The sequence below is a fragment of the Anser brachyrhynchus genome (assembly GCF_964034855.1).
Source record: "Anser brachyrhynchus genome assembly, chromosome: 4".
Classification (NCBI taxonomy): Eukaryota; Metazoa; Chordata; class Aves; order Anseriformes; family Anatidae; genus Anser; species Anser brachyrhynchus.
The window spans coordinates 19,214,707-19,229,387 of NC_137698.1; the positions used below are offsets into that span (position 1 = coordinate 19,214,707).

The window sequence follows — 14,681 nt, forward strand, 5'->3', positions numbered from 1 at the left end:
TGTTTTGACAACTCCATAGTGCTGCTACACATTGCAAAAATCAAAGCAAGTACTTTATGAATCTCATTAAAAAACGAAAACAAAACAAAACAACAACAAAAAACAACATGTAGCCTATAGAGCTTCACTTTCATTTGTTACATGTTGATTCACATATCCAAAAAAAAAAAAAAAAGGCCATAGGTGATTTCTTAGAGGCATTTCAATGTGGTGTATTTTGTATAGGGAAATTAAATCAATTTTTAAAAGTTCAATTTTTATGGCTATTTACAGTCTATTTTAACTTAATTCATAATAGAAAACCCAGTTTTGAAATATATTTTATCGCTTAAAGTATATATGAAAATTCAGAAAAAAATGGAACTAATATACTATTTCTGATGAGAAACACTTCATGTATCAGTACAGCAATAGGATTTTCATTATGTGTGATAAATTATGCATGTAATTTTTTTCAAGGCTTTAGAAATTTCCCTTCCTTGATTTGTCAGATTCTACAAGTTGCAGCACTGGCTATGCTAATTACTGGTTGATTTTTCCAGAATAAGTCCTTTGTAAGGGTTATATTATATTTAAATTGCAATGATTGAACTATTAAGGAAATTTTATTTCAGAAAAGTCCCTTTTCTTTTGCTTTGTTACCTTGCATTTCTTTTTCTTTTAACGCAATATTATTAATTTTTACTCTATTACCAATTTTTACTGTATTACTGCATTAATGGTGACTGATACTACTTTTATAAGTAAATAATTGTCACAGTACAGTATTTTTCTGTGAAAGAGATCAAACAGATTTGGAAGCAGATGTAGGTTCATTCTTTTCTTGTTTCTGTTTCTATGATTCATCGTGTAACAACTCAACAAAAGAAATAAGTCCAAAGAATATGAAAGCTGATTCTGTACTCATAAGATAGTCCATGCGTCAAGTCATCTCTGTATAACTCCACTAACCTGCGTCAACTTGTCCCTAAGAGACCCCAGTGACCATTACTGGTTTGTTGTTTAATTGACCAGCTTTGATTTATTTTATTTCATGTGGCTCTTATTTATTTATTCTCCCATATTCTCTCCTTAATACCTTCCAGTAATTTGTTAAGTGATGCAAGTTTTCTTTTTCTTTCATCCTTATCTCTCCATTCTGTTGAAAATCCTGTGTTGGTAAGGCTTTTTGCTCTTGGTTGTAGTTTGGTTTCATTTACAATACTTATCACTATAGCAAAGAAATACAGCTAGCATTTGTAGCAGAATTTTTGTGAGTTATCTCCACCAGCTAGATAAAAATCTGTTGGGTCCTATTTGCAGTAACTATGATATCTGTGGCAGCTGGGGGCACTTTGCACCCTGAAAAGTGAAGCCTCCAAGATGTAATAGGCAACAGTTAAAAAGACAGCTGACCAATATCTCCATGAGGGCAGATTTGTTTTGGTTTCCTGGAAACAAGTGAAGAAACACATGAACTTCTGCAGAAGTGTGAGAAATTTCTGACTGCTTGAAGTATTACCTCCAGCTTTTCAGCTGTTATTGTAAAATACACATTTTTTCATTGTATGTTTTACTTAATGATTCTTTGCAGAAATATCTGTGTGAGGTCACTGTGAATGCAAAATCAGAACAAACTACATGACCAAAAAAAGGAAAAGCTTCCTATATCTTTTGGAAGTTTTTTTTTTCTTCTTCTTCTGGGATTTACGGTATGTGATGAAAGAAGTTAGATATTATCTCTTTCTGCTTCCTAAAATCTGTAAGTAGCTTTCTTTCATGCAGGTGTCCAAAAAAATTAAATATATAAAAATAGATGGGTAATCAGAAATATATTTTGTAGTGATGGTATGATACTTAGGTTATTACTTCACTAAGGACAAAAGTTTAGTGAAGTTCGCCTAAATCACACTCCAAATAACTTTGGAAACTTCTAATGGCCATAGGGTCATGGAATGATAAGGAATGAATGCCCTGCAAGAAGACATATTTGTTTTGCTTGAGACTAGTTTTGTTGATGGAGACTTTTTTTTTCCCCCCATAAACAAATTAACTTTGCAATTGGAAAGATTCCACCTCTTTATTGCAGTCTGTCATCTACTCACTATCTAAAAAAGGTAGTTCCTTATTTTTGAGGATGTGTAAATAATTTTAATACAGTTAAAAAGGAGAAAAACAGCATCAGGTACTCATGAAACCATTCAAATTCTGTTTGGAAGGAGTATTTTTTTGTGTGTTCACTTTATATTATAGTGGTACAACTGAGATTAAATATGTATATATTTTTCTGACTTCAAGAAAGAAATGCAGATTTTGAACTTGGAAAGTGAATGAAAAACCATGCACATCATATTTCATTTCTACTTTGCCCAAAGATATAACAAAAATATAGTAGTGTTCTCACAAAATGGTTTAATGAACAAAAGGTTTTGAATTCCTATCTGATAACCATTTACAGATGGATGTACAAAGGCAATACTTCAAAATGTAAAAGATAATCAATGTGAATAAAAATTGGGCTTTGAATACTTTACTGCAATGTTATTACTTCCTCTGCATGGTGTGTTTCCAATTTGGAAAAATAAAAACCCAACTGTGAGCAGGAAAAAAATATATCCTTCAATAGTGACTCCGTTTGTTGAGAAGATCTAATGGTTTTATTTTCATGCTTAATGCCTGTGAAGTTCCACAGACCATAATTTCTAAATCCATCAGGAATACCACTGTAGTACTGTTGCTCTCAAAACTATCTGTAATGGATTGCTTTCTTTTGATTTGTAGAGTGACATGGCAACCAGGATTAACTTTCAGCCCTCCCCCTTCAAACATGTATATATTTTAGACCCCATTAAAAAAATTAAAAGAGGAAGTTATAACTGTTAGATTAGATCATGTTTTTGAGTTCTGGACTCTTAAGATCTCTGCACCCAGGCTGTTAAAACTATAAGATTGATACTTAATGATGTTTCTTGCCCTTTGTTCCCCCTGTCTAAGCTATAAAACAGATTTGACAACCTCCTTTAAAAAGTGCTTGAAGAAAAGGAGAAGACAAATGAGAGAAGGGAGGGAGAGAATAGATTCCAAAGAGAGGCTTTGGGATCTGAAGAGTTGGGGAATGATTCCTGAATTTGTCAAGTCCACAAAAAATACCTTACGCTACATATGTTTGAATCAAAAAAGGTATACTTTTGATTAAAATATTAGTTAGAAGCAACCTAGGTTTCATATCTAACTATATACAAATCTGCTTCTATCAAAACACATTTTCTATAGGTGGCATCTCTGAAATTAGTAAATACAGAATATAAGACATCATTTTAGACATGAGAAATCCTTAATAAAATGAGCAGTTTGTCCAAAATAATTGTTCTAAATTTAAATACAGGATTATAAATAATAATTTAAATAAAGAATTTTATTTCTTCTATGTTTAAGATATGTATTAGCATAATATATTCCATTTTATTGTTTAAACCTTATTTTAAATATTGGTTGTGGTCCAGAGAAGACTTAGGAAATAGATTGCGGAATTGTTAACGCATGTTTTGTTGTGAGGGTTGTAAAGAAATTACAGATATAGTGTCTTTAATTTTTCACAAAAGATGCTGTGTATTGGAATGCTCCTCGCTTTAGCAATGAAAGGTATGGTAGAACAAATTGCTGGAATTAGAAATGAGAAAAAGTGAGAATAATCTAAATCCAGAGTTTTTATCAGAAATACCAGGAGCCACTGTGCATTCTGTGCCACTGGAAATTCCAAGTCAAGGTGTTTTTTAGGTCTTTGGTGTTTTTTTCTGAGATTTAATTCAAACAGTTTTTGGACTTGAAACTGATATTAATTTGTGGAAGGTTGTGGTGTGCCATACGTGGGTCAAACTGAATGCTAATATGAGTTCCTCCTTTCCTTAAAACCTGTGTTTGGAGGGTTTTTTGCTTATATATCTTCAGAGGAGGTATTTTCTGGGAAGAAAGAAGATAAAAGGCAAAGAGGAGAGCAGAAAGTGAAGGTGAATTAATTAATCTATTGAAATGACCTTTTCTCTTAAGTGTGTCCAGGTGGAAGAATAGATTAAGTGAAAACTTTTCAAATGAAAAAGCTTAGCTATCTGAGCAATCACTCTCCCAATGCTGCAAAGCCTGTTACCTAAAAATGCTTAAATGTATTAACAGATTTTTTTTTCTACCTTTGCTATGTGAGACAGCACAGGGCTCAAGTCTGCTGTGAGACACACCTCTTTGAACAAGTACCACTTTATTAAGATAACCTTGGAGTTGCCCAGCTGCTCCTAAGGTCTTAAGTATGCAAATCCCAGACTTGCTCATTTCCATCTTGTTTAGTTTCTTCTTTTTCTCTTTTCAGATCAGAAAGTAGTTCTAAATTGCTGTTATATTGGTCAGATTTTGTATTAATTCTAGACTCCTTAATCTTTTCACACGTTCCGTAGTTACCTAGTGTGGTGTTTCTAGGTAGAAATCTTTAAAATGTCATCAAGATACAAACTTTCTCTGGGTTATCTGTCAGGCACCAAAATATAACTTGGTTATCATCCAGTATCAAAAGCTAATCCAGTAGAAATAATCAAAGTAATGGACTAACAGTGCAACATGGTTGATATCCATATATGCCTTTTTTAAATTAAAATTGACTAGATGAATTTGGCCTCGATTAATTTACATCCCAGGGACTGCAGACTTGAAAAAAAATGAGATAACCTTTTCTATATTACCAGTGAATCATTATAATACCTCATATAATACATGGTTTAATAATTTTCAAGGGAATTTATTAATGATCTTCTAAAAGGAAAAAAAACTCCCCATCCTTTTTATACTTCTCAGAGGTGTGTAAAACCTGGGCTACCTGAATGACATTTCAGCTTAACAAAGAACAGTAAAACTGAATCAATTCAAGAATGGAAAGGAAAAGAATTTTCCATGTTCCTGACTGTCTGGTCATCAGTTTCCCTTCTGGCTGAGGCATAATTAATATATTAACAACTTTTAAGTTTCATCAAAGAGAACCAGAAAGATGAAATAGATCCTAGTAGTATCCCCACGGAGGAAAAAAAAAAAAAAAAACCCTGCTGTGTGAGCTCAGTGCTTATTAGATGACAGAAGCTTCACACATGACAATGACTTCTGATTGGCTCAGCTATTGGAAAAAATATCAGAGTTCATCCCTTAGAAGGTGCCAGAAATTCATTGCTTGGTTGAGTGTTCTCTTCCTTGCAGGTTTTCTGACGTGAAATCAGATTGGAAATTCCCTTGGAGCTATGGCCTTCGTAATAGTGCCTTTCATGTGATTTTCTGATGTCCAGAGAAGGATGATCTCATTCTGCATACTTAGTATAAATCAATTGAAACATCATGGAACAATTAAGCAAAAATCCACTAGAGATGTAGCATCATTACTCTTGCTGGTTTTGTAACAAGTATGTAAGAACTAATGTAAGAACCATAAACAACAGCATTTCTACAGTACCCCAGATCTGGACTATGAACGCTTGACAAATTCCTAATGATGACCAGTCTGTGTGGGGCCTCCTTTAATGGCAGCACTGTAAATTAGCCAGCAGTTAGTTTTTTTCCAGGTTTCTGTGAAAATGATGTATGATTGGACAAAGACAAATTACAAGAATATGTAGGGAAACAGTCTAAGAAGGGGAGGCAAGAAAGAAGCCATGCAGCCTATACCCCAATTTACTCCTCCTGGAAACATTCTCTTTGATAGTCTGCAAGTAGTTTTTACTGATTTAACTCTAGTGAGTTAAAGGGTCAGCCAAAGGTGGAGTTTTAAACTCTTGTGTGAAAGAACTCTGGAAATATGTTGAGGAACGAACCCTAGCAATTGAATCTTACTCCTTAATGCCTTTCATATAGAGACCAAACAAACACAACAAGCTCACAAAGTCTGTTCATTTTTTAGTTACAAATAGGACTGACTTTTTTTTTTTATTATTTTCTCAGAGATGGCACCAAATTGAGAAGCTCTTTTGATGTATGTTTTAGGAATTCCAGGGCTCATCTCTTCTTTACTCAAATTTATTTTTTGTGCTTCTACCAGACTTTTTATTGGGAAAAATGAAAGTTTTTCCCCTCTGGTCCTTAATGCAGACAAAGCCCTTTTATTAATTTTTTTAAATTTAAACCAGCTGCAGTATTAATGTTCTAAATGACAACTGCTGCAGCAGTGGCTTTATCCTGCAGGTTGTTGCAATATGTTAAAATGGTATTTTGTATGTTAGATCCAAAGGAACCATGATGGCATATTGGATCAGAGGGCTTAAAATAAGACAAAAGACTCCTCCCCCTCAAAAAATCCTAGAGACAAAAAAAGAACAAAACCCACCAAAACAAACAAAACCCTAAACACACCTCTCTACCCCAGACACCCGACTCCATACAGATTTATGGGACTGTCCCAGAGGTCCGGAATGAATAATGTGTAGCATGTGCATGAGAATGATAGATGAAACAGTAATGGCTTATGTCTCTGTTAAATACTATGTTGTAAAAGTTGTGCCTATATATGTTTGTTAGACAGGTCCTATTTCTTTTGCTTTCTTGCAGTTGCTAATCTCCTGGGCAGATAAGGAAGGTGGTAACTTTGGAGGTTTTGGATTTAAAAAACCTGTAGTACACAGCACACTTTGAAAGGAAGCAGTAAGGCATCTTTAAATTTTAAAATACAGTTCAGAAACATTATGTTTTCTTATACCCTGCAGTTCTCAGTCCAAATGACTGAATTTCAGATTAAGAAAAACAAAAAAAAAAAAAAGAAGAACAAAACAAGTGCAAAGCCCCCAGGAGTGCGAGTGGGAGATAGGGTTCACAGTGAGTCACTCTGTAATATTCTAACTGAAAAGCAAAGTGGCAACTGCCTTGTCACAAAGACTCCTTTGCATTTAAAAGTAAAGATTATATAGATAATACAGGAACAGTCTCCTTTCCACTCTGTATTCAGCTGACAGAGTTCTCTTAAATGGCCAGAAACAATTTTGGGAAGGACTTAAATTTTTTGACATTCCTTTTCATTGCAGGTAGGATAAAAACTTGTAAAATTTTGAGTGGTGAAGTGAGTACAGAACAAATCATTTCAGGTTGACTTCATTTCAATTTCATCTCTTCAAAATTCTAGTTGCATAAATTCCACTAAGTAACTTCAAATGGAAAGGCACTATCAAGTAGGACAATAGTAATATTTACTCCTGTAATGTGGGATATTTTGACATTGTTAGCACTGTTTATTTATTATTAAATGGTACTTGTATCTCATAATATTCTGCAGTAAGGAGGACAAACACAGATCACTTGGGGAACTAGGCAACTGGAAGAGTGTCTTTACCAGGAAAGTATGGCTGTCTGAACTAACTGGATATTCAGTATCTCTGAAAGGAATTCCTAAATCAGTATTCAGTCTCTGGCTTATTTTGACTATATATTCTCAAGGTGCTGGTTCATTTGTGTGGCATAAGTGTTTCAGCAGGATGGACTTGTGTTTGAATGCAGGTTGCATTACTGATGAGCTACTGAAAACATAGGTTTTCATAGCCTATTCTTTTGGAGAAGTGGAGCCATTCTAAGACCATGGGGACCTCAGGCTCTCAGTCAAGATATGGTGTAGCTGGGAATCTGAAAACACAAGCAGCAGAAGGTTTTTAGCACTCTGGTTTAGGACTTGAAGGCATAAAAAGCATTGCTCAAATGGGCTTGTACAACCTTATTGTAAAAACTCTTCAGAGCAGTTGAGTGAGTCTTCCAAGAGTAAAACACTACAGGAGGCTGAGCAAGAGTAGCCATTTACTTGGTTTCCATGTAGAAGGATGGATAAATCAGAAGAATATTTTTTTCTTTCCTGAAGAATGTGGAGAAAGACACCAAAAATTGTGTATTTTGAGACGAGCAATTTCTTTTCTATATGTAAAAGTGAAAATTCCATTTTTGTTTCTCCTGCTATTAGAACTGAGATTATTTCAGTGTCAGTGCTCTCTGCTCATGTAGCAACTTGATCAATTCTGTAATTCAATTTCAGTCCGCCAATGCAGATTTTGATTTTGTGTTTGAGACCAACCTTCAAGAAAAGATACTCCTGATGTCATAGATAACAAGGCATGAGGTGCAGAAGTTAGAAATGTAGAACAGAGACACACCTGTAACAGCACTTTCTTATTTGTACATAAGAAATATAGAAAATGATAGTGTTTTATGCTAGTCCTCACAGTCCATATTGAGTGGCACTTTATGATGAGGAAGAGCTGCTGGAAATTTGTTAGTAGATTTTTCTTGCTCAGTATGGCCAAACCCATTTTTGCTCAAGATCAATGTAGGAAGACAATGCCAGCAGGCATTAAAATGTGACAGGTGTGGAGAGTGAACCACCCATCAGACTTGCAGGCAATGAAATAATGCATACTGATATGTGTCACTGAACTTATCTACAGACTGAGATTGTGTAGTTTCTACAACAGGTTGTAAGTGTTTTGCAAACTAGATTTTTATAGTTTCACGTTCTATATCAGTTTAGTTTGAAATTCAGTATTCCTTTTACTTTCCCTTTTCTCCCCCGTAAACTGTTATCTCCCACACTTCTGAAGTACTGGGCTTCCTAGGAGAGCTCAATTACCTGCAGAGGCAGATGTGCTAAATGGCAATGCAAAGATGATTTGTCCAAGCAGATTTGAAAGCTGACATCTGATAGTACCTGAGGCACTGTCAAGAGATGAGCATTGTCAACAAGCTGTTAAAAATGACTTCTAATAGCTGAACAAAGTAGATGAAACATCAAGAAAATTTCCTCGTTCTTACTGATTGCCTAATTTAATTGGTACAGTTTTATTGAATTTTTTAACAGAACAAAATGAGATTTTAATGTAATCTCATTGAGGTTGGTTCTAATTAGATATATTAATTTATTATGACTTTCTTGGTTAGAAGAACTTAAACAACTCATTAATTTCTTTGGTATGAAATTATTTTAGACAAAGTCCCAGAACCTTCCAGCTATGTGTAAATGCTTGGTTATATTTGTGGGTACTTAGCTGTGAGCCTAAAAAAGACTGTGGGAAGACCAAATAACTCATTTTGCATATTCTGCTATAATTAAAACTCTAAGATGATGTAAAAGTATTGAAACCCTCTGAATTTTGTAGATGCAGTTCTGCAACCTTCTTGGCCATTGATATATCACTGGTATTAACTGTTGACTCCCCAGATCACCTGAATTTTGAGGTTGACAGTACTTTATCAAGTAAAGTAGAGCCATCTCTCAATGCTCTGACATGCTATGTATGCATAAGTAACAAAGGAGGGAAGTTGGGCTTCAACCTCATCTGAATCATTTTCCTCTGCCTACAACCAGCCGCAGATGTTTTGTAACACTGAGGTAGCTAAAGGAGGTTGTGTAGATACGGGCTTTAGATTCTTTTGGATCAGCTCCTGAAATGTAAAATAGTGATAATAAGAGAGGGCTAATTTCCAGTTTCATAGAGATGTTGTCAGGATAATATGTTTAATAAGTCTGTGGGTATGCTAAATATATGTGTCCTAATAAGATGTCCTTAAGACTTCAGCAGTGATCCGTTACATCTTCTTTTATCTAATTTTTAATTGTTTGATTTCTTGGGCTTACTTTGGTAAGAAAACTGTGCCCTTGTGATCCCCATTTCTCAAGTCAGATTTCATCCATAGTTGTTTGCAGAACATGTCCATAGACGTGTAAGACATAGAAAAATGGTAAGAATTGGGAGTTTTAGAAAGATTGTTCAATAACTCTTCAACTTGTTTTAGCTCTCTAAACTGCTACTCACAAAGGCATGAAATGCAGCTAATAAGAAGACTCCACTTGGCAGTAGCATCTACGAGTGGTCATTCTTGACATGCTAGGAGTGTGTCTGGGTTTCCACTTTGGTGATGTTTTATTGCAGTGTACTAGCTGGTGTTTCTCTTTCCTGCTGCTCATCTTTCTTGGGCTTTATTGAAAGCTGCCTCTCGGTCTTTAATAGGTATGATAAAACATTGGTCTTACAGGGCATTGCTCTTGCTGCTACCTTCTTGCAGTGTTTGGAACATGATTTAGCCCTTATTTTTCCTTTTTTTTCTCCCAGCAAAATAAGTCATGTAGGAGGATGACATGAAAAAGAGTTCGATAGCTAGAATTAGGAAAAAATCCTTATGGTTAGCTTGAGCTCCTCTTGCATGACACAGAGACACCTTTCTGCTAAATCAGACTTGACTGAACACTTGCAACAGGCTGTGAATGCCCTGATGTTTGACAGCTCCTGTTTCAGGTTTCCTACATGAGAGCATGATTCACTATCAACTGATCCACCCCCGAAATTGAATCTTAAAGCTTTCTGCAAGTTCTATGCTACACTCTCGTCATGCTGGAGGGAAATAAGTCTGTTGCTCATTCTGACTGTGAAATGAGCCAGTGCTATATGATTACCCTTCAGTTTGACTCTGGGAAGTAACTTGAACCTCATCAGATTATGAATTGTTTGGTTTCCCTCTGTAGGTGCACACTCTTTTCACAGGCTTTCTGAAGTGTTGCTGTAATTGCTGATTTGTGTTGATTTTTCTTTTCATATAACACCATATGCTGCATTTGAGAGATGTGTTCATAAGTTGTTTTCACACAGACTATGTCCAGATCACACACACACTTGTGTTGCTGCAATTTCCTCTGAAATTCAGGAAAGCCTGTTAGAGTTGTGGACTCATTAAAAGGCAAGCTTCTTGTGAAATTTGGTAGGCAGCCTATGTAGCTTAAACAAAGGTGGAATAATTTAACAAACGCGTAAATGAATTTGTGATAGTTTCACATTTGTGTCAGCTCATTCAGGGAAATAATGAAGTTTCTCCCCCAAAAAGGAATTAAAAAATGCTTTAGGTGAAATGTTTCCATTTTCATGGGGAAAAGCAAGTAGGAGAAAATAATTGCTTCCAAGAAAAAAAATACATTAAAAAAAACTGCTAAACTGAAAAAAGTTCTCATAAATTTGCAGGAGGATGAGTGTTTATGGTGATAAGAATACCCCAAAAGAGAAGCAAGCCTTAGAAAGGAAGTCTTTGGAAATGAATTCAGCTCTAAGTTTTAAGTCAGTCTCAATCATTAGGATGAGATTCGTGTGTGCGACAGCTCACCACATGTCTCTCTCTAATGGAGCTTTAGAGGAAAGTAAAGGACATGTCCAAGGCTAACTGCTGTCAGAGGTGGGACCTGGGGCTGGAGTTATAACCGTTCTGACAATACCCAAATGCCTATATCTCTCCTGCCTCCTACCATTCTCTCTGTCGTTGCTCAGACACAAGCTATTTTCTCTAAGTCAAGTCAATACCTAGGCCATTATCAAAACAACCTGATGAGACACGAAGACATTTTACAATACTTTTTCAAACTTTGAGAAATAAATTCAATAAAAGTGCCTCAAATCTTTTGGTAGAAGTGATTGTCCAATCATTTAAGCAACATGTTTGTTATGAAACCTCTGAACATGTCTCACTGGGGGCAGAAGGAGATATATTTGATTATTGAGCTTTCTTTGCTTCAGAAATGTAATCGATACCTGTATAGGCAAAATGAAAGTATCCATTATTGTGTGATTTAATATGTAACCGGGGTGTGCATGATAGGGATAAGAGTATAATTACCAGGGGAAGTGAGTTTGATATGATTGCTATAAAAGCAGCAATAATTTTCTTTGCTTGGTGTTTTAGTTTTCTTAAATTCACAGAAGGCTCATTGGATTCTTCCTGAGGTATAAATAAAAAAATCATTAAGCACAACTGGCTAAGTTCTTTTCAGTTATTTAACATAATTGCCATGCTTTTTCCTTCTGAGTATGTCACAGTGGTGCAGGTAGAGATGGTGAGAAGAAATTCTGTTCCACTTGGGTACAATATTGCTGACCATGGGGATGATGTATGGATGTGTGAAAGTGAACATAGTGCTCATGCAGTTTACTTGTTAGGCTTGTTAAACCATAATATTTTGCAATAAAAAGAACTTTTTAGACAGTTTATAGCTTGGCCTCCACCTCCCCAAATTCTTGTTATCTGCTGGTCTGATTCATCTTGCTGTCTTTTAATCTCTGGTAGCAGGAGATTTTGAAGACATTTAACAAGGTTTTCTTGCTATTAAACACTTTCTTGGGGGAAAGAGGATACGATTTTCACCTGACATTTCATAGCGCCCTTCTAGTATGCAGGAATGCTCAGCAGGCCTGAGTTATGGGAATTTTGGCAAGGGAGTACCTGAAAATCCAACTCACTCCAATGTCCTCATTTCTGGAACTGCTGAAAAATTCAGTGCCAGTCTGAATCTCTTCTACAATGTATGGCTGTAGAGTATACTGGGACTGATCTCTTCTTCTTGTCCTTTCTCTAAAGAGAGCTTTTTCATGTATGTTCAGTGCAGTAAGGGAGAGAAAGGGCATTGTGGAGAATTTTGCTACTTTAAATCTCTTTTCATTCTGACAGGGAGTTAAAGCTGCAGCTTCTGAAATTCTCTGTGAAGGATGTAACTGCTGTCTGTGGTTTGGCACAGATCACAGGGCTGATTGCTAGGGAGATATGGGTCTTGGAGCGCTGGGGAGATAAGGAGTTGGGTGAGCAATGCAGAAGGCAGACACTGAGGAGCTCCAGAAGCACCTTTCTGCACAAGTCTGTCATGTGGCTTGCAACAGAGCTTGTGGCGACGCACATCTTTGGCATTTCCTATTACTTTCTTAGAGGCATTGTGGTTCCAGGTGTATGTGGATCAGAGCAAAGGCGATTGAAGACATTCTCCATTCCCTGCTCCCCCTCCACTTCCATCAGTCCCATAGGGACTATAGAATGATAGAATCTTAGGGTCATCTACATTGGAAAAGATCTTCAAGATCATCAAGTCCGGCCATCAACCTGACCTACCGGGTCCTATCACTAAACCATGTCCCTTAGTGCCCCATCCACATGTCTCTTGAATTCCTCCAGGAATAGGATCTCTACCACTTCCCTGGGCAGCCTGTTTGAATGCTTTCTTCTCTGTGAAGACATTATTCCTAATGTCCACTCTAAAGGGCTTATGGTGCAAGGCCACAGGTCTGGGGTTAGCTACAGCACATACTTGCCCCACAGCTTGAAGGTAGCATCAACTTAGCAGTCTTCTTGCATTCACAGTACTACATGGGTGCATTTTTATTTCTGCAAAGTTAAGCTGTTTCCCCAAACTGCCATTTTCTTCTTGTGGTAGGCATTAGTTATAAAGATAGTACTTTGTTCTTTATTAATTTCTTGTGATATTGTCCTTTGATACCTTAGGAACTCCTTCTTCATGAGTATGTTCATTTATGACTTCTAAAAGGCATAGGAAGGGAATGCCTACAGTCTTCTGTTACTTTGACCATTTAGTGAATTTCATGAAGGTACTAATTTAGCAGTAGCAATATAGCCATCCGTGATGACATTGTTTCTGACAGTGGTGTTTTCTGGTAAGAGATAAAGGCTAAGACCAGTTATGAATTGTCTCCTAAAAGTAAGAAAAGCCTTTTTATGCATAATATCTGGTTAGCTGTTTACTTCTTGGGAACATATATGATGAAATACCTGTAGATACTGCCTACCTACCAGCTAGCCTAAAACTGTTACAGTATCTGATAAATTCAAGGGCATCTAATCCAAAATCACATTTGGTCTGAGAGTTTATTTTAGACATTTTTCAGAAGAAATACAATCTTACTGCAAGATTTAAACAAATGACTTTCTGCTTCCAGAGAAGAATGTTGTTTTGCTTCTGAGAATCTCATACAATGAAAAGCAAAGCCTAATTGCATACTAATGTCACATTCTGAAATCCTGATTAAAGTCATACAAGTTTAGGCATAGGAAATGTGGACAAAAGTTGAACTTTTTGCCCATAGACTTTATTATTTCTTATAGCAAATTTGTCATCTGTTAGATAATTTTGCATTCAGGGCTTTCCTAACGTTCAATTTATCAGTGAGACTGGCACTGAATTCTTTTTTATTTTATCCCAAGTACCATCAGAGTAGAAGAGACAAGTCTTCTATCATGGACTGACTACTGCCAAATCAAAATTCATGACTCTGTTCATCGTTTTTTTTTTTTCTGGAATTTTTGTGTTCTCTTTTTCAGATCATATATGTTTTTTTTAACATTTAAGCAGCTCCTTCAGAAGAAAGCCACCATATTTTCATCTTGCCTCTCTCTATAACCTCTGGCAGTCACTTAGCTCTACTGTTCCTTGGTTTAATTGCATATAGAAAGTGAAGGTAATTACCCCCATTGAGAAATATTTTAAGAATTATCTTTTTACAAATAAAAAGTTTCAAGGGGTTAGTGGGGTGAATCAGAAGAGAGCCAGCCTGCTGATTAATGAAAGATCAAAAACCAACCCTGCTTGATGGCCAGCTATGCAAGCCTTCAGCTTGTGGTTTACTGAACTTTGCAGTTTGAGCAGAAGATCATGAATATATTAAACTGTGAAAAGATTGCAAATTGTATCTGAAATATTCTTCTCAGCTTCTGTTGGAACTGGACATAAAGGATCTAATAAAAAGACTTCCATCTCTGGTATTTTGTTTCTTTCAAAATGGGGACACTTCTGCTTTATGTTCATTCACCTCACATGGAACAAATGGGAGCCATAGTAAAACAATCTAAGTTCATAATTTCCCCTTATTTTGTTTAAGTAATAGAGTGAT

The 14,681-nt window shown here is 36.0% G+C and overlaps 1 long non-coding RNA gene across 1 annotated transcript; it reads left to right on the top strand.

Moving 5' to 3' along the window:
- Positions 1-1,415: 1,415 nt before the first annotated feature.
- On the top strand, positions 1,416-3,301 carry LOC308194151. Its single transcript, XR_013950332.1, has 3 exons — positions 1,416-1,470; positions 1,574-1,691; positions 2,974-3,301. It is a non-coding gene; the product is annotated as an uncharacterized lncRNA (long non-coding RNA).
- The last annotated feature ends 11,380 nt before the right edge of the window (positions 3,302-14,681 follow it).